The sequence below is a fragment of the Acomys minous genome, assembly GCF_964271855.1.
Source record: "Acomys minous genome assembly, chromosome: 11".
Classification (NCBI taxonomy): domain Eukaryota; kingdom Metazoa; phylum Chordata; class Mammalia; order Rodentia; family Muridae; genus Acomys; species Acomys minous.
The window spans coordinates 56,126,267-56,153,286 of record NC_140492.1 but is presented as its reverse complement, the minus strand read 5'-3'; the positions used below and the strand labels follow the sequence as shown (position 1 = coordinate 56,153,286).

The following is a 27,020-nucleotide window of genomic DNA, read 5'->3' as shown; positions in this document are numbered from 1 at the left end:
CGGGCCACCTACTCCTTTCTATAGCACCCACTCTCCGGATGGCCACAGGACAGACGGACTGGAACTCCCGCCATCTGCATGCACCTGCAGTCTGCTTTGTCCTGGGATGCATGTATGCTTGCTGCTCTTTACCAAGTCGGGTTTATTAGGGTATTAAAGATGGACCACAAGCTCTAGGTGCTGCGGCAGTCTCTTAGGGTGCCTGGGGCTTGCTGTACACTGGGCCTGACAATGGCTGGCTCCCGGACTGACTTCCTGTTTGGTTTTCTTTCACACAGGGCTTGCTCTCTTGCTTCACTCTCATCACAGGGCTGAGGTTGTTACCATTTTAGATAAAAGACCAAAGGCCATTGGATTTACATGGAGTTTAATTTCATAATGGTTTGTTTGAGACAGGGTTTCTCTGTGTAGCCCTGGCTGTCATGGAACTCACTGTGTAAACCAGGCTGGCCTCGAACTCTCACAGAGACCCGCCTGCCTCCGCCTCCCAAGCGCTGGGATCAAAGGAGTGTGCCACCACCCTCCAGCCAACACATTAAATTTCATACTGACATGCCAAATCCTTTCTTTTGGAATAAGTAGCCCCGTGCTCAAAAAGAAGCCTTTCTTCTAATACTTGTGAACAAACGCTCCAATGTTCCAATGTTCTCTCAGAGACGTAAATAACTCCCTCAGATCTGCTGCGCAGGTCAGGGCATCAGGACACCCCCTGCCCTTGCGCCACTCCCCACCCAATGGGGCTGCCGCTGCCCCCTTCTCTTCTGAGGAACTGCAGTTTGCCATCAGGTTAAGGCTCTTCAGGATTCCCAGCCAGTGCTTCTTTCTCACTTAGCTAATTGGTGCTTGTCCTTCCAATTGGGTGGAAGCTGGAGTTTGCCTCCTCCTGCCTGCCCCTTCTGCAGGCTTTGCGGCTAAAAATGAACTGTGAAACTCAGGAGTTTCTTGCTTCAGATGTGTCCACGCGATGGTTACCTGCACAGCAGGATCCAGGGCAGGCCTGTTTCCGAGGAGACGCATCCCTCTGGCCCTGTCAAGAGTGTAAAGAGCTCCTTGGCAGTACTGTGTGTCGGACTAATAGAGGCGTTAACTCCCCTTCCCTCCCCTGCCTGTGGCACCACACCTGTGCACCTGACCTTGGCGTGCAGCTCCTAGTCACACCCTCTGCCTCCTGCCCTTGCTCTTTCCCCGTTGCTCCATGCCTGGGATTCATTCACATTTGCTTCCCCTTGGATGCCTCCATCCCTGGGACCCATCAGTGTCTCTTTAAGGATAGCTGGACAGCCCAGCGGCACACCCCTTCAGCATCCAACGCCTCTGGCCACCAGACTGGCCTTTCCCTCTCACTTAAAACATGATAGAAATTATCCTGTGGAACGCTTTGACACTGTTCTGAAAACGGCGTTGTGCGTCTGTCCCTTTGTCTCTTGGGGAGCAAGGGTCACACTCTGTAATGCTTTTTGTAGAATGCATATCCCATCCACCGTTCACTTTGTGTAGAATTTTAGAGTTATCGCCAGTTTGTTACCCAATAAATACCCGAGGAATGTCATCACTTTTCTCTGCTTTATAGATTCTCAAGGCTCACTCCTCCTGCCACTAAGTGCCCTGCCTGGAAGCTGAGAGCAGGCATGTGTTGGCAGACTAGAACTTTTAAGAGAAGGAGTGGGTGTGGACTTAGCTCATATTGTCTGAATGTGTTCTTCAGCGTGCTGGGAAAACACTGTACTTTCGCGCTGGGCATTCTGAAGGGAGACGAGTGGGAAGAGAAGAGCCAGCGGGAATAGGGTTCCGGTATAGTTGAGTATGAAGAGAGAAAGCTTTGAAGGCTCCTCCACAGGCCTTGCCAGCACATCCGATGAGGGATGGAGGGGTTCCCGCCCCCCCCCCCCCCATGCAGAGAAATGGGCTCTCCTAGGCCAGGAGTGGCTCTGTGTCTCTGTGAATTCTTTGCTGCCACCTAAGGTTTAAAAAACGTGGTGTGGGTAGTTTCTTCTCACCAGCCCATGGGTCTTGGTTCTCTGGTTTCATTCTCATCTTCCCTATGAGAAATTTTTATGTTGCCCAGCCTTGCAGAAAAGCCTATGCTTGGAGGTTCTGAGCTGTAGCTATGCTCTTCTCTCCACTGAGTGAGAGATGCAAAAGTGCCCGGCCATTGGTAGGCGGGAAATCGTACTTTCACAGTCACCGTGATTACTCTCTCAAACCTGGGCATCCAAGTTCCTTATTCCTTCCTCCAAGAACCATTTCGCTCTCTTTCCCTGGGTAGCTCAGTACCCGGGTGTTTGAGGGGCTCTTAGACACGAAATATACCTTGTTTCTCCCTTCCAATGATCCACCCAGCTCATTTCCAGCTGGCTAGCCCCTGGGACTCAGTTGCCAGTCAGTTCATCCTTGTTTTCCACCTTGGGCAGTTCTCCACCATCACCTCATCCACTGTATGCAAAAGTTATCAATCAAAATGGAGTCACTTTTGTCAAGTCCAAACCTAACAATAAATGAATAAATGAAATTGGAAAGTGATGGAGGAAATCTCATGCCTGTATGAGGTAACAGGAACTGTTCATAGAGACTCTGCCAGAGCCACGACTTTGCATAAAGGCCACTGCAAAGTTACACAAAGGATGCTCCTGCAAAAATCAGTTTAATAACTGTGCAAACTTGGGCTGGTGCCATTCTTGCTATTGAACCTGAACAACCTTGATTTTAATCATTGTGGTTAAGGATCATTACAGACTACTTTTTATGTAATCCTCATTTTACTTAAAAACAAGAATGGCAAAACGTCTCTCTTGCATTAACCTCTTTGAATATGTACACTGCAATGATTTGCACAAGGAAACGCCATCAATCTTTTGAGAAACTTTACTTGTTATTTTGTTTGACAGTGTCAAGGTGACTGGAGAACTCTAGCTATCGTCGGTTTGGTGGCTAGGAATACTAAGGCCATCCCTTGGCCAGCGCTGTCCCCTCCCCTGCCCAGCAGCACATCAGATGAATGACAGGCTTAGTGTGGAGATAGTTGGGAGGACGCACACAATAGGTCTGAGAACTGGGTTCCTGCCCTGCCACTTTTGGCTCTGTGACTTTGGCTTCCTAGCCTCTGTGTCATCATTTTTCACATGGTTAGATTTGCTTAGGGGTGTAAAGCACTGGGGACAGTGCCTGGTGTGTGCTAAGAGCTCTAACGTGTATTTTTAAAAATGATTTCATTTGTGTGTGTACACGTGTGTGTGCCTGCATGTGTGCGTGTGCACAGGTGCCCCCAGCAGCCAAAAAAGGGCATTGTATCACCTAGAATCAGAGTCGTGGGCAATTGTGAGCCACCAAACTTAGGACCCCTGCAGGCCAGTGTATGTGATTTTTGACTTGCTGAACCATCTCTGAATGGCTGCGCCATCTCTCAGGCCCCTCTAAAGCATCTTCTATTATTGTGGCCTGGGGCCTCCCACCAGCCTCAGGTGAAACTTGTCCCTGGCAGACATTTGCCTCTTGAGCAAAGGTCCTTTGCCAAGAGACTGAGAACATCAGTCCTGGGTCCTGCAGTCACCATATTGCACCTGCCTTCCTGGTGGTTACCCTCAGCCTCCTCCTCCCTCCTGTGTTGCCTCCATGAGGCCTTCTGGGAGGCTGCTCATCTGTTTCTTTCATTAGTCCACTTTCTTCCTCTTCCTCAGAGTTGGTGAATATGACTGCTGCCTTCTTTTGGACCATAGGACTTAAGAGGCAGCTTCTAGGGGCCATTCCAGAAACCCTGCTCCAGCGTGTCCCCACATAGGGATCAAAAGGCTGGTGCTGGTGGCACATCCCGGTCGTCAGCTCCATGGGTCCCGTCCACCTGCTCAGTCTCAGGAAGGGAAGGGTCACTCAGGAGGCTCCTTAGCTTGTTATACAGCTGGACACCATCTGGCTCAGGTGCATATGCCGTCATCTATGGCGGATTCTTAGAAATCTGCTTAAACGTTCACTCGTGTTTTCTCGCATGTCTCAGCCTAGAATGGCGGCTGGTGGAAGCCTTTGGGAAAGTAGTGAAGTGGGAAGCGGGCCCTTGGCTAGAGCCCCTGGGCCTCTCTGTTGTGAGTGTCAAGCGCAGACTCCACTGCCAGCTGCCGTGCGACCTTGTCTGTGTCACTTACCGTCTTTTGACTTTACTGTCCTGGCTAGTGACACGAGGGGCTGGACAGGTTCAAGGCTGCCTTTCTTCTTTAAAGTCTGCAAGTCCGTGAGCCTATTTAATTGGGCTGACAGCTTTAGAGCAGCCAATTAATGGGAGTTTAGTGGAAACACAATTAAGTGATAATGAAGGCCTCAGAAGTACATCTCTACTTCTTGTAATGAGACTGCGAGTGTGTTTCCACTGAAGGAGGCCCCGGGAAGAGGGACAAAGCCACAGGCCCCCACCACCCTCTTACCTGAAGGAGGAGTGCAGGAGGCCAGGAGTCAGGAGCAAAGTCACCCGCCAGAGGAAGAAAAGTGGCTGACTGTCCTACATTAACCAATCCACTGACGGACAGGAAAGGGCTAGGAACCACGTGGGTGGAAGGAAAGTTCTGCAGGCGTGGACGAGGGTGACCCCAGCACAGTCCTCCGACATCTGTGACATCATATCCTGTGCTCTTCCACCCAGGGACATAGATAAGTCTGGGAGTGTGCATACATGCATGCGTGTGTGCACATCCATGTGCCTGTGTGTGCATGCGAGTGCTTTACTGGGATTGCACCAAGGACCTTGTTCATACTAGGCAAGCACTCTTAGCAACAAGTCACATCCCTGGCCTCTTTTTACTTTTTGCTTTGGGATAAGGTTTCAACGAGTTGCCCAGTTTCATCTTAAACTTATTGGGTGTAGGCTATGATGTCCCCCCCCCTCGACCTTTGCATCTTCGTGGGCCAGGCTCCCAAAATCACTGGAATTATAGGCCTATGCCACCAGGCTGAACTTGGAACTTTCCTCCTGCCAGTTTAATGATGAAAAACGGAGGCTTGAAGCAGCGTCTATCGGAGTCAGGGAGTTAATAAGAAACCCCCACGATTCACCTGGGCTTCTGAATTGTACATAGTGTCAGGGAAGGGCAGAGTCCCCTCCTTCACCCTGGAGACCCTGAGCCCATGAACTTCTCAGGGATTCCCAAAGACAGCTTATAGCTTGGGCTGCAGGAACCTTCTCTGGGAAATGGGGCAGGAGCATTATGCAGAAATGCAATCTCTTTGCTGCAGAGAGGAGGGAGGAGGAGAGAGCATTTGTCTGGGTCCTGCCCTAGAAATGCTTTAAGTAATAAAATCAGGATGGCTTAAGAAATCCATTACCCCTCTGGGCCTCCCACAGCCACGGAGGAGCCATGGAGGAGGTGGGGGAAGAGGGTGCTTACCTGTGCTGCAGAGGGTGAGGTGAGGCGAGCTTGAGGCCTCACCAGCTGTGACCTCAAGTGGATCGAGAGGTCATTGTTGGTGGAGGTGAGGACAAAGGAGAGGCAGAAAAAAAGATGCAGAAGTGTGGGAGGAAGGGCATAGGCAGAGAGGAGCTGGGGGATAAAGGGAAGAGACTGGGGGCAAGTGAGAAGCCCATGATCCTAGCTGCCCTGCCACTCGCCTGGCTGTGATCTTAGGCCAAGTAGGTCCTATGGACCCTGGCTCCTACACCTGAAAATGGAGATGCTATCACCTCCCTGTGGTGAATGCGCGTGCACACACACACACACACACACACACACACACACACACACACACACGCTGGCTACAAGCCACAGAGTGCCATGCAAAGTTATATAAGAAATACACAAGGGGCTGGGGTCTTGGCAGAGAGGAAATGCTACTTTTCATGGCAATGTAAAAAAAAAAAAAAGAGCTTGGAGTAGGGAATAAATGACATGAGGGTAGATCAAGGGGAAAGGGACCTGTGTGCGTGTGCGTGTGCGTGTGCGTGCGTGCGTGTGTGTGTGTGTGTGTGTGTGGCATTTGCCTTCCCTCCAAGAGTGAGAAAGTTCGAGGCCTGCCTGTATGGCCTGCTTCTGTATTTCTGGCTGAGGGAACTTCACCAGGCAAGCATGGAGCCAGGCGAGGCTGGATGTCACCACTCAGGCCCCCTTCCATAGACTCACATCAAGCAAAGAGCAGTTCTGTCTGGTGTGTTATGATGGTCTAGAGAAACAGAAGCACAGAGTGAAAATGGTACCCAAGAACTTTGTAGCTGCTGCATCCTCAAGGATGAGGCCTCCTCTGTAGTTCCAGCCTGGTGCCAGAAACATAAATGAATAGGAAAAAATAGAAAGGAAAAGGAAAAAAGGGAGCATAGCCTCTCCCAGGTGTGGTGGAGGGCAAAGTGTATCATAGTCACATGGCAGAACACAGCCAGAGGCACGGACTTCTGGGAGAGGTGGACCCTGAGCTGTATGAGGAGAGAGTGAGGGATGGGAGAAGGGAGGGAGGGGAACCAGGTGTCACAGCTGGGAGGCCTAAAGAGGACAAATAGGCAAAATGGTTATAGGGAAGGGCAGCCTGCTGGGCTGGAGAGCTCACGGTAGGGGGCGGGCATGGAGTGGGGTGGGAGTATGGAGGGTCCTGTGCCAGCCTGGAGAGCTCTCTAACAGGTAAGGATGGAAGGGGCTGCTGGGACAACCCAAAAGCCAGCGTAGGCTTCCTTGTGTTAAACAGGCACCTCAGCCACCACTTGCCCCTTGGAAACCTCCACAGTGGGAGGTGGGAAGGTGAGAATGCTGCCTCTGATAGGGTCAAGGGAGTCAGCAGCCACAGGGTGAATCGAGAGGGAAGGCCAAGCAAGCAAACCTTCCTTCCTCCACACCCTTTCAATATGTGAACTGCTATAGAAGTCGCTGTCTACATTTGAGGGTGACTCCCCTCCCCCCACATTGCTTAAGGCAATTGGGACCAAGGCTGCAGGCTGCAGGCGAGGCCCCCTACGCAGACCACTCTAATTTGTACCAACTTGACAGTTGGTCATCTCTCTTGGACTTTTAGTCCCCAGAGAATTCCTTTAAATGGTTGAGGAAACTGGTGTGAGGGGCTGGGGGAGGTGTGTGTCGGGGGTGGGGTGGGGGGAGGGGAGTAAAGGTTTATTTGTCTCACAGCTTGAGGGGAAGTCATGGCGGCTGGTCGCACTGCGCTTGCAAACCAGAACCCAGAAAGAGACAAATGGTAGCATGTAGTTTACTGTCTTCTTTTCATTCAGTCCGGGACTCCAAGGCATGGGATGGTGCCAGCCTCATCCACGGTTAGTCTTCCCTAGTCTGTAAGCCTTTCTAGAGACACTCAACAGACCCACAAAGAGGTGTGTTCCTGCAGTGATTCTAAGTCCTGTTGAGTCTCTCCCCCCCCTTTTGACCATCACCCCTGTAAAACCCCATAACAGAATCTCAGACCAAAGGAAGAGGACAGGATGAGAAAGTAAGGAGAGAAAAAAAAAATCTAGATGAAGAACATTCTGGAAAGCCAAGACAGTCCTTCCTTGTTGCTTGTGCCTGGATCCCATCTTGGCATGAAGCAAGGCCAAGGTGGGGAGGCACAGGGCTGGGGTCAAGGCAGCCGGCTCCCCTGGCAGGCTAGATTTATGATTTGGCTGGGCTGGGGTAGAGACGGAGCCTGCAGCCATCCAGGCCGTGAAAAGCAGCCCAGTGTTTCTTGGAGGAGCCTCGGTGCCAAAGGCGGGGGCATCCATCTGGCCTCTCTGTGTAGTACATTTGTCACTCTGGAGCTCAGGGCCTGGCTGGCCTCCCTTTTGCCTTCTAAAACCATTGAGGCCAGCTCTCTCCTTCAGCAGTCCCTGGTATGCTGCAGCTCCAACAGGTACTGTAAGAGGGCGTGGGGCCGCTGCCTACCATGGGACCCTTCGTGATACCCATCCAAGCCTGTGTCTGCCTATCTCTTCCCAGCCTGGCATGAGAGAGATTGGAGGCCTTTAGAAACAGCTAGTACTGTAATTTCTCACTGCATATCAGTTATGCTATTGCTGAGGGGGAAAAAAAAAGAATTGAAGTTACATATCTGACCTCATCAATTCAGAGAGAGAGAGACAGAGAGAGAGGGTCTGAGAGGACCAGCAAGCCAAGCAGTCATTGGGAGCATGGGAACTAGAGCTCTGGCTTCCTGGCTCCCCAGCCTGCTCTCCCCACAGCTGGCTGCCTCTAGCTCATGGCCAATCCCTCTTGCCCCATCTCAGATGCATCGCTAAACTGGTTCAGCCTTACCTCTTTGGGAGAAGCTTCAAGATGGATCCACACATGTTCCGGGCTTGAGGTAAGCCTCTGTGGTCACCTGCCCAGGGCCCACCTCTGAGCCCAGGCCCTTCCGCTGTGGCTACTCTTCTCTCTCAGGACCTCTTGGGGGGGGGGGTGTGGGTGGCTCCATAGAGTTTCTTGCAGAACAAAGTCCATTTCCTTTTCTCAGTCTTGGTCTCAGAAGCTCAGCCCTTGTCTCTTGAAGCCATAGTCTGTCCATGTTGGTTTTAGTTGTATGTGCTGCCCTCATGGCTACTGGCATGAAAAATCCTGACTAATGTGTCTTGGCGTAAAGGGTCCCCTCTGCCCCCTCCCGGAACTCTATGCCCTTAAGTTCACTACCTCCAGACCTCCAAGTTCTCTTTCCCAGCTTCATTTGCCCTGTTTTATCTTTGGTATTGGCTTAGCCTCTTCTCCCTGGATGTGTAAACACACTGGCTTTGCTTTTCTTAAGTACCTTAATTTCCTAGAGCCGGGCCCTTATGCATCTGTTTGTTTGAGACAGTCTGATGTAGCCCAGGCTGGCCTGGGGCTTCCTATGTGGCCAAGGATGACCTTGAACTTCCTGAGCCTCCTTCCTCCGGCTCCCAAGCTGGGATTACCAATGTGCGACATCATACCTGGTCTTATGGGGTGCTGAGGAATTAAGCGGGGGCGGGGGGCGGTGTGGTGGGGCAGGGCTTTGTGTGTGCTGGGCAACCACTCTACTGTTTGGATTACATCTCGAGTCTCACCTGTCTTTCTGATGATAGCCTCCTTGGAGGCTTCCTTCCCACAGTAGTAGCCACATGCGGACTCTGGCATTTTCTAAGACCAGCTCTGCTGGGTTAGGAGGCCCCCTGACTCTCGTAATCATTTGATCATCCCACAGACTAGGTGCTTAAGAGTCTAGCTTTCTGTTATTTTGACACAAAGTGGGCCATCTGGGAAGAGGGAGCCTCAAGTTGAGAAAATGCCTTCACCAATAGGCAAACTTGTGGAGCATTTTCTTGATTAACGATCGATGTGGGAGAGTTTGGTCCACTGTGGGCTGAACAAGCCAGGGGGAGCAAGCCAGGGGGAACAAGCCACTAAGCGATGTTTCTCCTTGGCATTTCTGACTTCCCTTCATGATGAAGTGTAAGCCGAATTTTCCTCTCCAAGTTGCTTTTGGTCTTGGTCTTTACCACAGCAACAAAGCAAACTAGAACAGGTTCTCACTCTCTGTATAGAAGAACCAATGAAAGACTCAACACCTCATTCAAGGTCACGCACTAAGGGTGCAGTGCTCATAATGCCTAGTTGGTGAGCCTCGACACTTCCCCAGTACAGCTCTGCCTGGTCTAGCCTATGACCCTTAGACCCGAGCTGGCACTGATGGTAGTGATCTGTGCCGCACGTCCCAGTATCAGCCATCAAATGTCTCACCCCATTGTTACCTCCTGGCCCATTTCTCCCTACACATCCATCAACACGCAGCAAACATGGCTGGGAAGTAGAGGAAAGACAGGCAGAAACCTGCTGATTTCCAGGCCAAGAGGGACTGTCATTTCCCAAGGAGCAGAATGTTAGAGGCACAGATGGAGTTCTGATCTTCTCCTGGCTAATCTCACAGGAGAGAGTGAAAGCAAGGGCTGTATAGTATTCCTTCCATGGCTTTCCCCAGGCCTGCCTCCTACAGCAGGTGTGTGCACAGCTGGACTCCCCGTTCACTCTTTCCTGGGGTTAGTGTGGAGGCAATGGAGGGGGTGAGGGGCCGGTGGTGGGGGTAGGGGATGGGGGGCAGTGGGGTGGGGTGCAGGTAAGTCAGGTGGTGGAAGCCCCAGAAGCCCTGCTCCTCCTCCAGTCTAGGATGCCCACAACTAAAGAGGAGGCATGTGGCTCTGGGTGGAGCAGGAACTGAGGCACTCCTGGATTGACAGGGCACAGGGCAGTGTGTGTAAAGTGCAAACAGAAAAGGACAGGACTTGGAGCTAGGAGTATCCGCGTGGCCAGTTTTTTTGAAAATGCTGCTTCTTCAGAAGTTGTTCCCTGAGAGTACTCAGCGGGGGGGGGGGGGGGGGGGGGTGGGGGGGGGGTGGGGGGTGGGTGAGTGCTGACAGCGTCTGCTGTCGGGGAGGCAGAAGCAGACCAGTGGCATTGTCACCCTCAGGCTGATCAGGCAGAGGGACAGGAAGGAAGGCAAATCAGGTTGTCTGCTCCTTCTGGAATCTGAGTATCTAAGGGAGCCTGTCACTGGGCAGAGGTTTGGGATGAAGATTAGGGACAGGCTACAGACGCACCCTGCTTCTCATCTTTTTCTCTGGTACACACACACACACACACACACACACACACACACACACACACACACAGAGGCACACAGACACAGACACACACAGGTATACACAGACACACACACAAGGCACACAGACACATACATACACAGAGACACACACCTACACAGAGACACATACACAGACACACGCACAGACACACATACACACCCATAGACACACACACACAGACACAAACACACAGACACATACATACATAGACAGAGACACATACCTACACAAAGACACATGTACAGATAGGCACACATACACAAACACACACAGACATACCCATACACACACACAGACACACAGACACATCCATACACACACACGTACACAAAAACACACACATACAGATATGCGCACATATACAAAGACACACACAGACAGACACATACACACTGAGCCCTGGGTCTCCCGCTACCTGTGTGTTCCACCACTGCTTCCTGGTGCCACTAAAGTGCCGACAGTCTTTTCTGGGGTGAGCAAACCACTCCATGAGTATAAATAATCTTTAACCACCCCTGAGCTGCCTCTGAGGAAACTCCGGAGAAGAGGCCAGCCCTTGGTGGGGTGGCCGGGGGCCCAGCCAGCTGGGAGGACAGCCCAGAAGCTGGTGACTGGTGTGCCACCATTGAGATTTGAGAACTGTTTGCAGCGCTTTTGTCTAGTGCTGGGAGCGAGGCCGGGCAGTGCGAGAGACAATTGAAGTTGTTCAGGGCTCCAGTGCTGTGTCTTGCTTTCCCTGGGGCTGGACTCGTCCACCCAGAGCTGCCAGGCAGGATGGAGATGGATTTTTTTTTTCTTCTGATCCCACTTGAGTGCAGCAACATGCATCGATTTTACAGGCAACTGTTTTCCCTCTGATCCGTAGACCCATCTTCGCTCCCCTGGGCTGAGGCACATGGGCAGGCCCTGAAGCTCTGGTCTCTCATCTGCTGTTCTGTGGGACCGGGGGTAGGGGGTGGGGTACATGGAGCTTACATGGTCACAGCCCTGGTCTGCCTCCAGATTTGAGGTGGATTCTGAGCTCTGACTCTGGGGGTGGGTGGCCACCCACCCTTCCTATCGGCCATCTCTTTTTCCTCACCAAGTCCAAGCAGCTTGTTTCCAGTCCTGGCACGATGTGCCTTTCTGCCCTCTGCCCACCTGATTCACACAGACAAGCTCTGAGGCGTCATTTACAGAGACTGCACTGTGACTTGTCTTGGTGCTGAGAAACCTAGGGAAGAGAGCCCGCATGGGGTGAGGAGGTAGGATGCTGGGGCAGGGGGCTCTGCAGCTAGTTGTCTCAGGAGTGAAGGTCCTGAAGGTGAAGTTTCTTACACTTTTCTTTCTCCTGGTTGTATAAAAAAAATGCATTCTAAGAGTGCATGGAGAGGGCTGTGGTGATGGCTCAACAGTCAAGAGCACCTGACTGCTTTTCCAGAGGACCGGAGTTTGGGTCCCAGCACCTACATGGAAGCTCACAGCTTCTCAGGAGCCTCAGTTTTTCATGGACCAGGCAGGCACATGGTGCATGTACATGCATGAAGGCAGAGCACTCGTACACACAAAATGAATGCATCTAAACAAAAGTGCACGGAGGGATGGCAGTGCCAACGTGCCTGGTCTCACAGGTGCTCTAGGTGTCAGGAGCCAATGGGAGGCGCCTTTCCCAACAAAGCAGTGCTGGAGGGCAGAGTTAGCCCTTTCCAGGCTGTGGCTGTCCACGCACCACCATGATATCACCACCCTGGAGCCTTTTGAGAGGGTTTCTGCCCTTCTGCCTGCTTCCTTGGGAGGCCTCGTCTCCTCCCCCCCAGCCCCCTGGGCTTCTTTCTGCTTCCTTGGAAGGTTAAGTTGCCACTAGGCTGCAGGAACAGACATCAAAATAATCAAAATAATCCTTTTCTTCTAACATTGACAAATGCCAACTGGGATGCTTATAAAATAGGACAAACCATGGCTGGTGTGTGTGTGTGTGTGTGTGTGTGTGTGTTAGTGTTACAGCTTTGGGACTTGGGGACCCTTTTACAGCTGTGCCCCTACCCTCCGCATCTTGGAAGGATGGCTGTTTCCAGATTGGGCTGCCTCAAGACAGATAGAGGTTTCAAGGTTGCTATGCTGAATGGAGTGGGCTCCCCGTACCCGTACCTTCTATGTGCTCCGCTCCTGTCTTTCGCCTTTACGGTGCTGAGAGGACCGGCTGTCTAGCTTTCTGTGTGTACGTGTGACCCTGCCTTCTCTCGTGATGGTGTGGGCTTCGCTTCTATCGTTGGCAGTTTCATATGATGAGTGTTTTGGACAAGATAACCTCTGAGGTCCCACCGGGAACAGTTCCAAGTTTCTAGAGTATTGTTGAGGGGTCGAGGCTGAAGTGTACCTTGACCTTGTTCTCAATATATCTCAATCTTCCTGTCTGAAACTCCGAGGCGAGACTGGAGGGCCACAATTCTGACTCCTTCGAGGACCCTTTCCTTGCCACGCAGCACTAAGGGCAGAGAGAGATGGCAGCTGTGTTGTGGGAAGGTTTTTCTCAAAACCACTGCTATAAATTAGGATGGAAGAGGAGCATCTCGTGCCCAGCAATGTCCCCTGCCTCTAGCTATTAGATGCCAGGAACATCTGATTTGTGGCAACCTAATTGACCCTAGACATTGCCAAAGGACACCCTAAGGCAAAGCACCCCTGGGTGAGAATGATAGGTCCCCATTAACCCTGTGGCTGGGCATCTATTTCCTCTGCATCTTCATATGTCCTTGGCCCTCAGGACACTAGGTCTGTCAGAGACAGGTAAAGGAAGCATGGAACCTGTGGCCTAGGACAGCATCCGGCCTCTGGGCTTTGGAGATCTTCATGGTCTTACATAGTCTAAGCTGAAGAGTTATTGCCAATCCTTCCCACGGTTACTAGGCTACAGACTTCCGAGTGCAAGTGTGAAGGAGAGGCTTCGGGTGCTGGCTGGGATTCTCCTCCTGTGAGGTGTGAAGTCTGGCGAGGAAAATCCCACTGAAGGCTACCACTGCTCCTGCCTGTCACTTGCAGAAGCCAACGTGTCATCGAGGCCACAGCAGGTTCAGAGCTGTGTAAATGGTGTGGAGCCGTGCCTGGCCAGCTGACTGAATGAGGCAAACATCCTGTTCATGCACCGATAAAGAAGTAAACATGCCTGTAATACTAGCACATGGGGGGTAGAGGTGGGAGTTCAAGGCTAGCACTGGCCGTATAGCAAGTTCAAAGCTAACACTGGCTACACAAGACCCTGTCGCAAAATACAACAAACAAACAAAAAGAAGAGGAAGAGAAGGAGGAAGGGGAGGAGGAGGAGGAGACAATGATGACCACCAGCTGAGGACTTTTTGTGCCTTCCTGGGATTGTGTCACCCTGTCATACAAAATACCACTGAGGGAACATAAGTGAGCCAAAGCAACCTCTGGACTTGGGGTTCCACAGAGGAGACGTCTCAGATGCTGTAATCCAAGGCATGGGAAGCAGTGTGGTGCATGCACACAGGCACATGTACGTGCGCATACACACACACACAACTCAAGCTCGCTGTGAAGAATTCAGATCTTTTTCTCTTATTTGGCAGTGTATTTGAGAGACAGGAAGAAAACACAGCTCGGGGTGCCCTTCCCTCTCTTTGGGAGGCAAGTCTCTCCCTTTTTTCATGCCTCCTGTGCTGAAATGTGTCCTCATAGCTGAAAAGCAGCTCCCCACCCCGTTAGCACACAGGAAGGACTCACGGGCAGCCCCACATTGCAGAAAACTTACAGCTGCCAGATTCTGCTTTGTGGAATGGAGCTGAGAGGTGGGGTGCAACAGAGAAGCCCATGGCCTGCTAAGCAGCGTGGGGGTGGGGGTGGGGGGGACTTTGCGATGCTCGTGGCATGCTCTTGGGCCACATTTGATTGTGATGATGTCAGATACTGGCAAGTAAGTTTACGCGTCCTAAACAACCAACTGCTAAAAAGTAGAGAGGAGAGGTGATTGGACAGTGCTGCCGGGAGTCCAGTCAACTCAGAAGAGTGCATGTTAGGATTCTGCTTCAGTCGGCCTACCTGTGATGTCACTGCCTACCCGCCACGGGGCGTGGCCCTGCCCTGGGCCTTATAAAAAGACACCCTCCATGTGGCTCTCTCTCTACGTCTCACTGCTTCTTTACCTTTCTCTTCCTCTCTCTCTCTCTCTCTCTCTCTCTCTCTCTCTCTCTCTCTCTCTCTCTCTCTCCCCCTCCCTCCCTCCCTCCCTCCCTCCAATCCCACCCCCTGTGTGTCTCTGGAGATGGTTTCTGTATCTCTTTATTAAACCTCTTAAGTGGATCTGTTGCGTGGTGTGATTCCATCTCTCTGTACCGCGCCGCGTTCACCTCTAACCTCCATCGCCCGCTTTTAACAGTACTGCATACTGTGCGCTCACAGCCAGGGGTCTGCATGGCCCTGACCACATAGAATCTATCCTTCAGCCGCAAGTTCAGGGCCTCTGCCTTCTTTTTCTTTGGTTTCGCGTCCCCGCCCCTCCCCCTGCCCCCCTGCTCTCTGCCCTCGCCTCCCTCAGTGAGTTGGTTTTCTCTGGACGGCTTGATGGAAACAATTTCACCAGATAGGCAGTTTTAGGGCCGTGCACAGCTCCATGGCTCACAGTTTTCAGCCTGTAGGGTGAGGAGGTCCTAGGGTTTGCCAATCCCTGGTCCAGGGGCAGAGCTGGCTTCCACCTGTGCTGCCAGTGGTTTGGAGCTGGTCATTGTTTCTTCTGGGTGGGTGCTAGGCATGCTCAGAGTAATACAAGTATCAAGGGCTTTTCTTGAGTCCCAGTGGCCCAGAGTCCTCCCACAGAGGGTAGAGCCCAGACACAGGACCAGGAAGTCCTCCCAGTGCTCTGGTAGGTCAGTCTAGAGCATACTCCGGTTCCAAGTCGGGACAATGACTATGACTCTGCAGCCACAGTGCAGCCCCGAGTATGGTCCTTCCTCTCGTTACTGAGCTTGGGTGACAGCAGCAGCAGAGCTCACACTCTGTGACCTTCACAATGCCAACAGGGCAGGTCTGTGTGCCTTCAAGAGAAGCAGTGTGGCCGGGCGTGGTGGCGCATGCCTTTAATCTCAGCACTCAGGAGGCAGAGGCAGGTGGATCACTGTGAGTTCGAGGCCAGCCTGGTCTACAAAGTGAGTCCAGGACAGCCAAGGGTACACAGAGAGACCCTCTCTAAACCTGAGAGAGAGAGAGAGAGAGAGAGAGAGAGAGAGAGAGAGAGAGAGAGAGAGAGAAGCAGTGTGGAAGTAAAACCAGATGGGATGGAGGAACCGTGAGGTGGGCACGCAGAACGTGTTCTGGTCAGGTGTAAAGGATTTATTCCTTGAGAAAGACAGGGTGAGAGATGTGCAAGGGTGACATGAGGCAGAGGGATTTGGGCCCATACCACATCAGTTACTAACAGAGCCCCACCCACCACCTCACTGCCTTTCCCAGCCAGGGGTCTCAGGCCAAAGGCCCCCACAATTGTGAGTCCTCTGAGGAGGTACTGGCAGTAAGGCCTGGTTCCTGGGGAGCAGGGTGCTGGATTCATTGCTGGATTAATTTCTCTCTCCTGTTTGCAGTGAGTGCTTCCCAGCCCTGCGCTGGGTGTTGTTTTCCCCGCGGGCACTGAAGAGAAGGACAGAGCTCAGGGGAGACCCAGATAGGAGAAATGAGATGAATTGGTTTTCTGGCTCTTCTCCCAACAGAGCTTTCTGGGCCCTACCCCAAAGCCTTCAGGAGACAACAGATGTGGGGGCATCAAATCACAGCTGGAAGCGACCCCCCTGCCCCCCGCCCCAAGTCCCAAGGGAGGCTTGATAATCTCTGCCCCACTGCCCTGATTCTTTACCCAGGGGTTAATTGCTTTTCATAATCTGCTACCCCTCCCCCCACTTCCTCTTCTACTGCTTAACTCTAGGGGTAAACCTCTCCTCAGTGTCCTCTGGGACCCTCCCGTGAGACCCCATTGGGTACTTGGGTTTCCCTTGGGGTTGTCCATGCCTCTCAGACTCACCCTACACTGGGGTTTCATGCTAGGGTCAGGAGCCTGGCCTTCGCCTGTCCCAGGGAAAGAAGCTGCTAGAGCCTGGCTCTGCCATCAGGGCCCATCACTTCAGCTTCCTCCTGTATACAATGTAGAGTCCTAGGGAGCTAGGGTGGCTGGTCTTTGTTAGAAAATTCAGAGTGGATGTGGGAATGGAGTACACGCCTGCACTCATTCATATGTATGTACACACACACATATATATGTCATGTATGTACATATACATACATACATACAGATATATGTATACATATATACATGTGTGCGTGTGTGTATGTATATATGTGTGTGTATATATATATATATATATATATATATATATATATATATATGCAAATATATGTCTATCTATCTACATATCAGGGCTCAGAGCCCAGCAAGCAGGTAGTCATGTCCCTTTGGTGACACAGATGGAGCTGGACTGCTGCTCTAGGTCACTTCCAGGGTCCCCTACAATTTTAGTTCCACTATCTCTCTCATCTTGTCCCAGCTTACAGCTCTGATGGCTCGAAGCAGAAGCCATGTGACCAAACCCTAGACCACTGACAGTTAGCTTAAGGGAGTCCTTGAGTTCTGGAAATCTCTCACATACGAATCTCCCCATCATGCTCTTCTTGCCCGTATTTCACACCCGCTCAGCCCCTTGAGGCCTGGCCTGCTCCCTAGATTCCTTCCCAAACTCCTCTTTTACCCAGGAACACTCCCATTCTCGAGGCAAGGGCAGCAAGGTTTGGGGAAGAATGTCAAACCATTTTTGGAGAGGGTGAAGGGAAGGTGGGGGGGGGAGAGGGAGGGGGAAGAGGGGGTTGGGGGAGGGAGGAAGGGGGCTGGGGGGAGGGGCGTTAACCTCGGCTGAGAGATTTTTCCTCAGGCTGGGTTTCCAGTCTTTCTGGAGGAGGCTGCTGAAGTGGCCCCACAATCAAATAAGCGATTGGGCGTGTCTGGCGCTCACAGCCACCTGAGAACTGTGTAGCCTCACAGGATGCCGTAGCATAAACACTCCTGCCCTTTCCACGCCTCTGGTGAGAGCCGGACAGGGATTTTCTTGCTGCCTCACCTGGGTCCCCAGAGGAACAGAATGGCCTAACATCTCTCTCCTGCTGCTGGCATTTAGCCCGTTGCTGGGTTAATTCAAGCCACACTAATAACTGGTTTGCAGGGAGGAGACCTCGCAGACCTTTAAATCCTGCTCTCTAGGGCACTGATAACAGACTAAGAATCTTGCCTGACCCCCTGCAGCCATTCAAACGCTGTGTTCAAGCTTGTGTGGCTGGATTCTGCAAAGACAGGGAAAGAAACGGAACATCTGTGTGTGTCTCCTGATACTGGCATCCAGGAGGATGGATGGGCAGGCGGGCGGGCTCCCTCTCTCCTACTGCCCAACCCTGTGCTTTCCTTTCCTGAGTCCTCTGTCTCCCCTCCTGTGTTAGATGGAGAGCGTCAGTCTCCCACAGGGCACCCCATCTGGTTCTATCAGATCAAGCTCCCCTTTCCTTTTTGGCTGCTTCTGTGAGGGCCTGGGCCCCAGTGGAGACCTCTCCAGGCCTCTGTGTGGTCTCCAAGGAGCCTGGAAGAAATGCAGTGTGAGAAAACAGCCTCCCTGCCCTTCCCCCACCACGCTCTCCTCGCCCACGTCTCCCACCCACTCAGCCCCTTGAGGTCTGGCCTGCTCCCCCTTTGCCCTCCCCAACTCATGTTTTATGCAGGAACATCCCCATTCTCATGGAAAGTGCAGCAAAGTTTGGGAAAGAATGTCAAACCGCTTTTGAAGAGGAGGGAGCGAATGCAAGGTTATGGGGTTAACCGTGGTTGAGAGATTTTCCCGCCTGAGTGGGTAACCCTCGTGTGTGTGTGTGTGTGTGTGTGTGTGTGTGTGTGTGTGTGTGTGTGTGTGTATGTGTGTGTGTTTTTCTGTGTCTGTGTGTGTATGCGTGTGTGTATGTGTGTTTCTGTGTCTGTGTGTGTGTATGTCTGTGGGTGTGTATATCTGTGTGTGTGTGTGTGTGTGTGTGTGTGTGTGTTCCAAGGATTCAAAAGTCACTCCCACATTCCACACACCTCTCTAGAGTCTGCCTCAGCTCCAGTGACCTTTCTATCTTGTATCCCTCCAGGGAACACCAGAAGGGGCTTGGTGGGGGTTTTTTGTTTTGTTTTTCAAATATTAAAAAAAAAAAAGAAAGAAAGAAAAGAAAATGAAAATTTGGTAAGACTCTGGTCTGGGAATTTTTCACAAGCTTGGGGATCTCTGTGTTTTTGAAACATAAAAGTGGGTGGGTTTCATTGATTTAAAACCCCCGAGTCGTCCTTGTGTCTCTGTCTAACTGCGCGCTACTGGATGCTCCACTAGTAATTCCAAGTCTCCGGGTGCAGAGGAGCCTGTCCTTCCGGGAGCCGAGCGGCCCCTCCTTTTCAACAGTTTGTGAGAAGTGGGCAAAAACTTGAAGAAAAAAATTCTTCAGGTCTGCAGCACACTCCGTGTAAGACAAAAGGCAGCCTTGTGTTTTCTGGTGAAGACGGACAAGTGCTTCTTGTCGGCATGGGAGCTCTGAGAAGGAAGAAGGGAAAACTTCAGCTCTCAGTGCACAGTTTCCTCGATAGCCCTTCATCTAATCAGACGCATCCTCTCACCTGGACTCATTTCTGATTCTTCTTTCCTCCTCTTCCTCCTCCTCCTCCTCTTCTTCTTGTCCTGAAGACTGAAGATTTGCCCACACCAAGGCAGGCTTCCCTCTCTTTTCACATGTTAATTTATTCCTTGATTGTAACATGTTTTTTCCCCAAATGTGAGCCAGTGCCTTTCACAGGTAGTAGGGGTCTGAGGCGACAGAATGGAACCCCCCAAAACATGGGGCTATCAAAGGAGGGGGTCAGTTGGAAGGACCCTTAGCTTTCTCTGGGCCCAAACTGCTGTCTGCAGCTTTGAAATGCTGGGTTTCAGGAGGACTTGGAAGGGCGAGCTACCCAATGCTGCCAAGGGACCTCCTCGCTCTCCGCTGATCTCCAATCCTTGATCCCCCGCTGTCACAATAATTTCAACTGCCGAGGACATTTTCCCATTTTTTTTCATTGAAGTAATCATTTTATTTTCTTCTAGACTTATGAGTGGAAATGTACTAGGATTCCCAAGAACAACTGATTTTTTTTCCTGTAGGTCGTTTAGAAAGGAATGTCAAACAAGACGCATCCTTATATGCACACGAGAGATTGATGGAGCTTGTCTGCTTTAAAATCTTACGGCATGCTTTTTAGTAATAGTTTGGTCTCATTAAAACATGCTATTCTAAGCACTGTATTCATTCTAAAAAGTTTTAGAATCCAGAATTGTAATCAAAACCATATATTTCAAAGAAGTCTTTGGGACCAAATAGAGGAGGAAATTATATATATATATTTTTTTCCCCTTCTGTATTTTTCCTAGGCCTCCTTCACATTTTCAGCCTTGTCCCTGGGGAATCCTGTGCTGGGAAATTTTAGAATAAAATCTACTTTGCACTCTCCTCCTCAGTGGCTCCCTTTGTCATTATTCTTGAAGAAAAACATGTGTGATGTGCCTAGAATCCTTCCTCGGGTTTCTGTTGAAGGAAAGATGCTCAAGAGCTCCAAAGAAAAGGGAGCAGAGACATAGCCCAAACCAACCATGGGCAAACAGGGCAGGCAACTCCTGACTGACAGAGAGTGAGGAGATAATGGCTCTTATAGCAATGACCCCACCTCTAGCAGCCACAGTTGGGAGTCATCAGGGGCTTCCAAGAGGAGTGCTTTGCCTGGGGAGGGGTGGAGCACATTGGGGGAGGGGTCTTCTCTGAGCCTTTGGACCATGCCTGCAGCCTCCAAGCATGGGGACTGGCCCTACAGGAATGCCCTCATAGGGCCACTTGGGAGTGTCAGTGACAGGAAAGAAAAGCCCTCTGGTAGGTAGTGCGAGGGTGGCTGGTTCAGTCCTGCCCGCTGTTTATTTGGTGATCTGCACAGCTGGCAGGAATATGAAGCTGGTGAATTAATTTCCTACCAAAGCCAAACTGGGGTGGGGGTGGGGGGCGCGGGCCCTGCCCTACTCTGTCCTTCTTCCTCTTCTGGATGCGCATCCCTTCCCTGCATCCCTTTCCTGTGTCCATAACAAGCAGCAGAAAGCCTAGAGAGGCGTTTATTTTCTCAGTTACTAGTCCTGGGCTGAGGGGATAATCCAGGAGTAGGCAAGGCTTGGAGCTTGCCTCCTTACCCTACCAGTGATTGCTGTGAAGGGCTGTCTCAAGCCAAATGCCACATCACTAACACCCAGCGCAACACAAACATGCGAGCTGTGGTTCTGGAAGCTCACAGAAGCCCCATCTCACTGTCCTCTCACTAGCCGTACCTTAAAAAGTAGTCTAAATTATTCCCTTGAACATGGGCCATGACTACACGCTTTGGCCAACCATACATGGCAGGGTCGGAGCCGCACCAGGGGCACTCGGAGGATGAGGTTGTTCACCCCAAAGGAGAGCTCCATGGAGAGGGGGGCATGGATAGGACGCAGGCAGTTGACTACTGTTAACACTCAGATTTAATTTTTCTTTTCTTTTTTTTTTCCTTTTTTTTTTTTTGAGACAGGGTCTCTCTGTGTAGCCTTGGCTGTCCTGGACTTACTTTGTAGAGCAGGCTGGCCTCAAACTCACAGAGGCCTGCCTCTGCCTCCCGAGTGCTGGAATTAAAGGCGTGCGCTGCCACCGCCCGGCTTTGTTTTCATTTTTAAGCTTTGAAATATTGTTAAGGCCAAAACAGAAAGCCACCCAAAGTAGGCATTTCGGTAATGAAGTAAATACGAAGTTAGCTTCTGGGCATGTGTGCTTGCACACTTGCATACCTTACCCAGGTCGAGTCAAGAGAGAATTCTGGCAGTTCTAGAAGTTTCTCTGAGATTTTGTCTCCACCTCCTCCCACCCCAAGGTTGTTAGACCTCCTGTGTATCTTTCCAGGTTGGTTTATCTTGATGACGTATTAATACAGAGGAAGCAAGGCCTCAGTGTCCAGGTCTCAGAACACCTGCAACAGAAGAGATTCAAGTTAGACCATAAAAAGAATTTCTAGCATTTGAAAGGACTAGAAATTGGTGACCCATCGACAAAAGAAAAATAAAAGCCACCAAACAAACAAAAAACAGCCAAAACCAGCTGGGTGTGATAGCACACACCTGTAATCCCAGGTTTTCCTGGTCTAAAGCAAGTCCAGGACAGGCAACCCTAAACTAAACTAAACTAAAACAAAAACAAGAAAAGACATCAGGGGAAACCACCGTAACCTTGAGATGACTCAGGTGTGGTTTTAGTGGGGGTAGGCGGTGAAAGAAGACCTAAAAGATTATCCACAGCTCGGGGGTTGGGGGGGGGATGCTTTCCAGGATGAGCCTGGCTGTGCAGCTGAGGAGGCTGTAATTGCTGTCATTGCTGGAGACTGAGGACGGAGAGCCACGGTCACTTCCTCCTGCAGCAGCCCTGTCTGGCTAGCCTTGGCCTGCCTGGGTCTGGGTCCCCTCCTTTATGGTCAGCGACATGCTTGCACTCCCGAAGCCTTTAATCCTGCCTGAGCAGCTCAGAATGAGCGGCCGGTGGACAGGCCTGGGATCTGAGCCTACCCCATTCCCGGGTGACCAGGGCAGCCGAACAAACAACAGTCTGGCCCCGGTCCCAAGAGACAGCAGGCAAGGAGCCTGGAGGAAATGGGGCAGTGGAATACGACGAAAATGAATGGTCTCCCCGCTTTCTTTCCACTCAGCGTTTCCATGGGGCTCCAAGCGTGTTTATAGGCAGGAGATCTAGGGGTGGTGGTGGTGTTGGGGGGCTCTGGGGGGGATCTGTGCTGTTAAGAAGACAAGAAAGGCAAGGATGGGAAGGGGAGGGACAAGCCGGGAGCACTTAAAAAAACAAAAAACAAATAAAAAGTTGGCTGTTGAATGCTTTTTGCTAACCATAGTCAATTCTTAATTACCCCCGTAATGGGAGGCAGCGGCGGCAGAATGATTCAAAGCACCGAGTAATCCCAAACCATTTAAATGACATGATTTTTAAAAGAGGGAAGGAGGTTTTCCTTCCTAATGATGTCTGGCTTAGGCTCATGTTCAATGAGGGGAGTATTAACAGTGAGCTCCCTGGGGATCGGGGCTTATTTAACATGTTTATAAATTATTTAGGGTTCACGTTTCCTGACTTTGTGAAGAGGTGCCGGGAGGGAGGCTGTGAAGGCCTGGGAGATAGGGCGCTCCCTGCAGGAGGTCCCTGAGAGGGAGATATCAGAGAGATATCCAGGGGTACCCTGGGGAGGGGCCCCAATCTGCGCCCGCCCCCAACCCTGTGACTAGAAGAAGCTGTGCTCTCTGCTCTAAGGCAGCTCATGGCTCCCAGTCTCTCCTGAATTCAGTGTTGTACTCAAGGCCCCCCAAGCATGGTCCCTGCCTCTACAACCTGTCACTCCAGCCGTGCTCCTCATGTGACCTGCCACACTCTGTGGCTGAGACAAGGCCTGAGCCTGGGCTTGTGGCTTGAGTTCCTCTGTCTGTTTATGTCGCGCGGAATCCTGGCTGCCAACCAAACCTGCCTCTGGACCTGCTCCCCTAGTGTGACTCCTACAGTGTCTCCTAGCTATGGCCAGGATGCTGTGATTTCCAGTGGTCCCTTCTCCCTTCTCCTGGAACTGCTCGAGTACCCTAGCTGTGAGCCTCCCCCGAGGCGCGGCATGACAGCCAAGGTGTTCCTGTCTCCTTTCTGGCCCAGATGCCTCCAGAACCCCAGACACAGAGTCTGTCTGTGGTATACGCTGCCCAGGGTTTAGCTGAGAAGAACAGGAGCTTCCTCTGGGAATGATTTCTCAGCTTGGATCTGACTCTCGGCGTCAGCCAGGTTGTGGGCTGCACAGCTGTAATCCCAGCACTCGAAAGCAGAGCACAAGGGTTGTAAATCCAAGTCAGCCTGCTGTAAAGACACAACGGCAGCAACCACCATACCACCATAGCAACCATTTGGTGACTTGCGCTACAACATGGGTGGGTGAATCGTTTGTAAAGACGTTTATTTCTTTTCTGAGTGTAGGTGCGCTTATCTACGTGCGTGGTGGCCACATGTGTGTGGTTGCCCACAGAGGCCAGAGGAGGGTGTTGGATCTCCTGAAAATAGAAGTACAGACAGCTGTGGGTTTCTGGTTGTGGATGGTGGGAACTGAACTTGGGTTCTTTAGTAGAGCTGTGTGTGCTCTTAACCACCGGGACATCTCACCAGCTCTGATCTCAATTTTTTTTTAATGTTTTTAAGTGTTCTGCCTGCACGTGTGTGTATGCACCATGAGCATGCAGTGCCCACAGAGTCCAGAAGGGGGCATCAGATTCCCTGGAACTAGTGCTACAGATAATTGTGAGGCACCATGCAAGGTGCCATGTGGATGCCGGGGCCCAAAGTTGGGTTCTCCGCAAAAGCAAAAAAAAACAAAAAACAAAAAACAAAATAAAACAAAATGGAAAACTAGCTCTTAACCCCGAGACATCTCCTAGCTCTGATATGGATCAATCTTGAGGACATTATGCTAAGCGAAAGAGCCCAGTCACAGAAGGACACAGTCTGCATGGTCCCACTGGTGTGCAGTCCTTGAAAGAGACACAATCAGAGACAGAAAAAGGATGCAGCTTCTCGGAGCCGGGGAGGTGGGGGCTGCAGTTGCTGTCGATGGTCATGAGGGGCTCAGCTCGAGAAGATGAAAAAGTCTGGGGATGGATGGTGACGGTCCCCAGCTCTGCGAGTGTGCTTAATGCCACTGAACTGTGTGCACGAAGAGCGAGGTGGACTGTTCTGTGTATTTTACCACAATAAAAACAATGACAGTAATTGGGCCACTGTATTGCAGCTGGGAAGAGCACTGCTGGTAGGAACGGTAGGCCTTGGCCTTGTAGCCATGCAGAGAAGGTGGATTGCAGTTGTCTCTGCCTGGCCCAGAGCTTCACACACTCAAGATCAGGGGCAGCATCCTCAGGCCTTGGGGATGGACTTTGGGTCACGAGTCAAAGATTGGCTTATGAAGGAAACGGGGCGGGGCCACTGGGGAGATGAGATGGTGGGTAAAACATGAGGACCTGCGTCCAGATGCCCAGAACCCATGTAAAGCTGGGACTGGTGGCAAGCGTCTGTAATCCCAGTGCGAAATGGGAGGCAGAGGCAGGAGAACGGCCCCCTAGATGGTCACAGGCCCCTAGCCTGGCATAGACAGCAGTCAACAATAGTTTCTCTCCCAAATGAAGGAGAAGCCCTGACCTCTACACTCACGCATGCTGGGAAAGAAGCAAATTCAAAGCAGTCCGGCAGACAAGCCTCCCCACTCCACCCTCCACCCCCGCACTCCCATGAGAGACAGCTCTGGACACACAGGCTCTATCTAGCAGAACTGCAGACACACAGCCCAGCATCCCTGACCACCCATTATGGCCGCCATCCCCTAACGCTTCCATGGCATCCCTGAACCTACTCCTATATTTAGCTTATAGCAGCTCCGGGGCTTACAAGTTCCGCATAAGTTAGCTACCTGCTGTGTAAATAGCACTTGCTTTCATTTGTGCTAATGCTGCCTCTTGTCTGCTTCTGGGACTGCCCTTCCCCCCTTGCGCTGCACTCAGAGGTTGAAGCCACACTTCCCTCAGCCACAGCTTCAGTGGCAGGATTCACAGTTGGGACGTCCTTCCTGAATGGAATCAAGGTTTTCACTCTCTCCCCAGAAAGATGCTCCCTTAAAGGAAGATCATACATACGATTTGGAGAGAACCAGCCGTCATGTTGTCTCATAGCATCAGTTTGGGGAACCCAGAGGGTGCAGCCAGAGCTTAGGGGGGCCACATTTTGGACCCCTACCTAGCTGTGACGTCACATATGCAGGGTACTGCGAAGCTGTCACTGGTTTTGGGGGGCAGTGGGGGTGTTTGTTTACCACATGCAACCACTGACTGATATTTCGTCGTTTGGAAGGTTTTGATGTCATTCCCAGATGCTACTAGACCTTGCTGGTTCCTTCCTCCATTTTTTTTTTAAGGCTAATTTATTATTTCCTTCTTTAGAGGAGGGCAGGGAATCGGCAGGAGAGGCACATTTGCCACGGCATGTAATTGGAGGTCAAAGGACAATGCAAAGAAACTAGCTCTTTCTTTCTATGATGTTTGTCCTAGGGATCGAACTCAGATCATCAGCCTTGGTGGCAAGCACCTTTACCTGCTGAGCCATCTCACCGACCCCTGTCTGCTGCTTTGCGTCTGATCTTTCTTGTTGGTGGGTTTGTCGTTGTCCTTAGAGTGATAAGGTGTCTTTGCTCATGCCTTCAATGTATAGCCCTTCAAAGACTTGCATCCTTCCTGCCCCAACTTGTAACCTATTTTATCTCTTCATTTATCTTTAAGACTGTGGAGCCTAGTCCACTAGCATTTCTTATCTTTCTTTCTTTCTTTTAATAATTTATTATTTTGCCCGGGAGTGTGGGGGTTGTCTGCATGCATTTCTGTGTATCATGTGTGCGCAGTGCACCCGGAGGCCAGAAGATAGCAGGACATGCCCTGCAACTGGAGTTACAGGTGGTCATGAGACACCGTGAGGGTGTTGGGGACTGAACTCGGGTCTCGTGGAAGAGTAACCAGCCCTCTTAAAGATTTATTTATTACGCATATAGTGTACACCTGCAGGCCAGCAGAGGGCACCAAATCTCATTCTAGATGGTTGTGGCCACCATGTGGTTGCTGGGAATTGAACTCAGGTCCTCTTAACCTCTGAGCCATCTCTCCAGGCCCCGGTAACCAGCACTCTTAACCACTGAGTCACAGCTCCAGACCTTCTATCCTTTCTTTTCAAAGCATTCCTTGCATCTGATCACCTGCTCCCTGAAGTCCCTTCCCCTTTAAGGGCAGGCTGATGAAGGTTGGGGCCAGAGCTGGGCCGGATCGGACCGGGAGAAGTGGGTCCAGGGAGTGTTTGAGGTCACATGGAAAGATGGCTACAGAGAATTTCAGAGCTCAGGACACATGAACAGGTGTCAGGGGCTGCAAGAGGGAGCCGCCTGCCACTCTTCCTCAGTCGACCACCCACTTTGCTCAGCTGAACAGAGCACATGTTTATTGAGATCTTCACCCTGTGGCAGACAAGGCGCTAAATACTAACATGTCCCCATAGAAGACTTAGCAGGGATCTCACCATCCTACCTGGCTGTCCCCTGCCACCCTTGGACTTTCCTGTTGATTCATAATTCTGGTGCCGAGGCCTAAGCAGCTGCCCACTTTCTGGTTGAGCCATCCCCCTTCCGTTCCCATTTTACCCGCGCGGCTGTTAGCTTTGTATTTTTGTTTTTCCTCCCCGAGGTGGGGTGACGTAGCTTTGACCCATGAGCTGCAAGCATACATTAAGAAATCAAGCTGTGTCACAACGAGGCTTCTACTACCCAGGATCGATTTTCTTCCTTTCT

The 27,020-nt window shown here is 51.3% G+C and overlaps 1 protein-coding gene across 4 annotated transcripts in view; it reads left to right on the top strand.

Moving 5' to 3' along the window:
* SEMA5B (semaphorin 5B) overlaps positions 1-27,020 on the top strand; it is a 125,276-nt gene that overhangs the window by 29,388 nt on the left and 68,868 nt on the right. The window contains exon 2 of one of the 4 annotated variants that reach the window (XM_084800615.1): positions 8,171-8,247. The exons of the other annotated variants lie outside the window; for them this stretch is intronic. The gene's annotated coding sequence lies outside the window, so the exon portion shown is untranslated. The remainder of the gene's footprint in view (positions 1-8,170; positions 8,248-27,020) is intronic. 4 annotated transcript variants of the gene reach the window in all.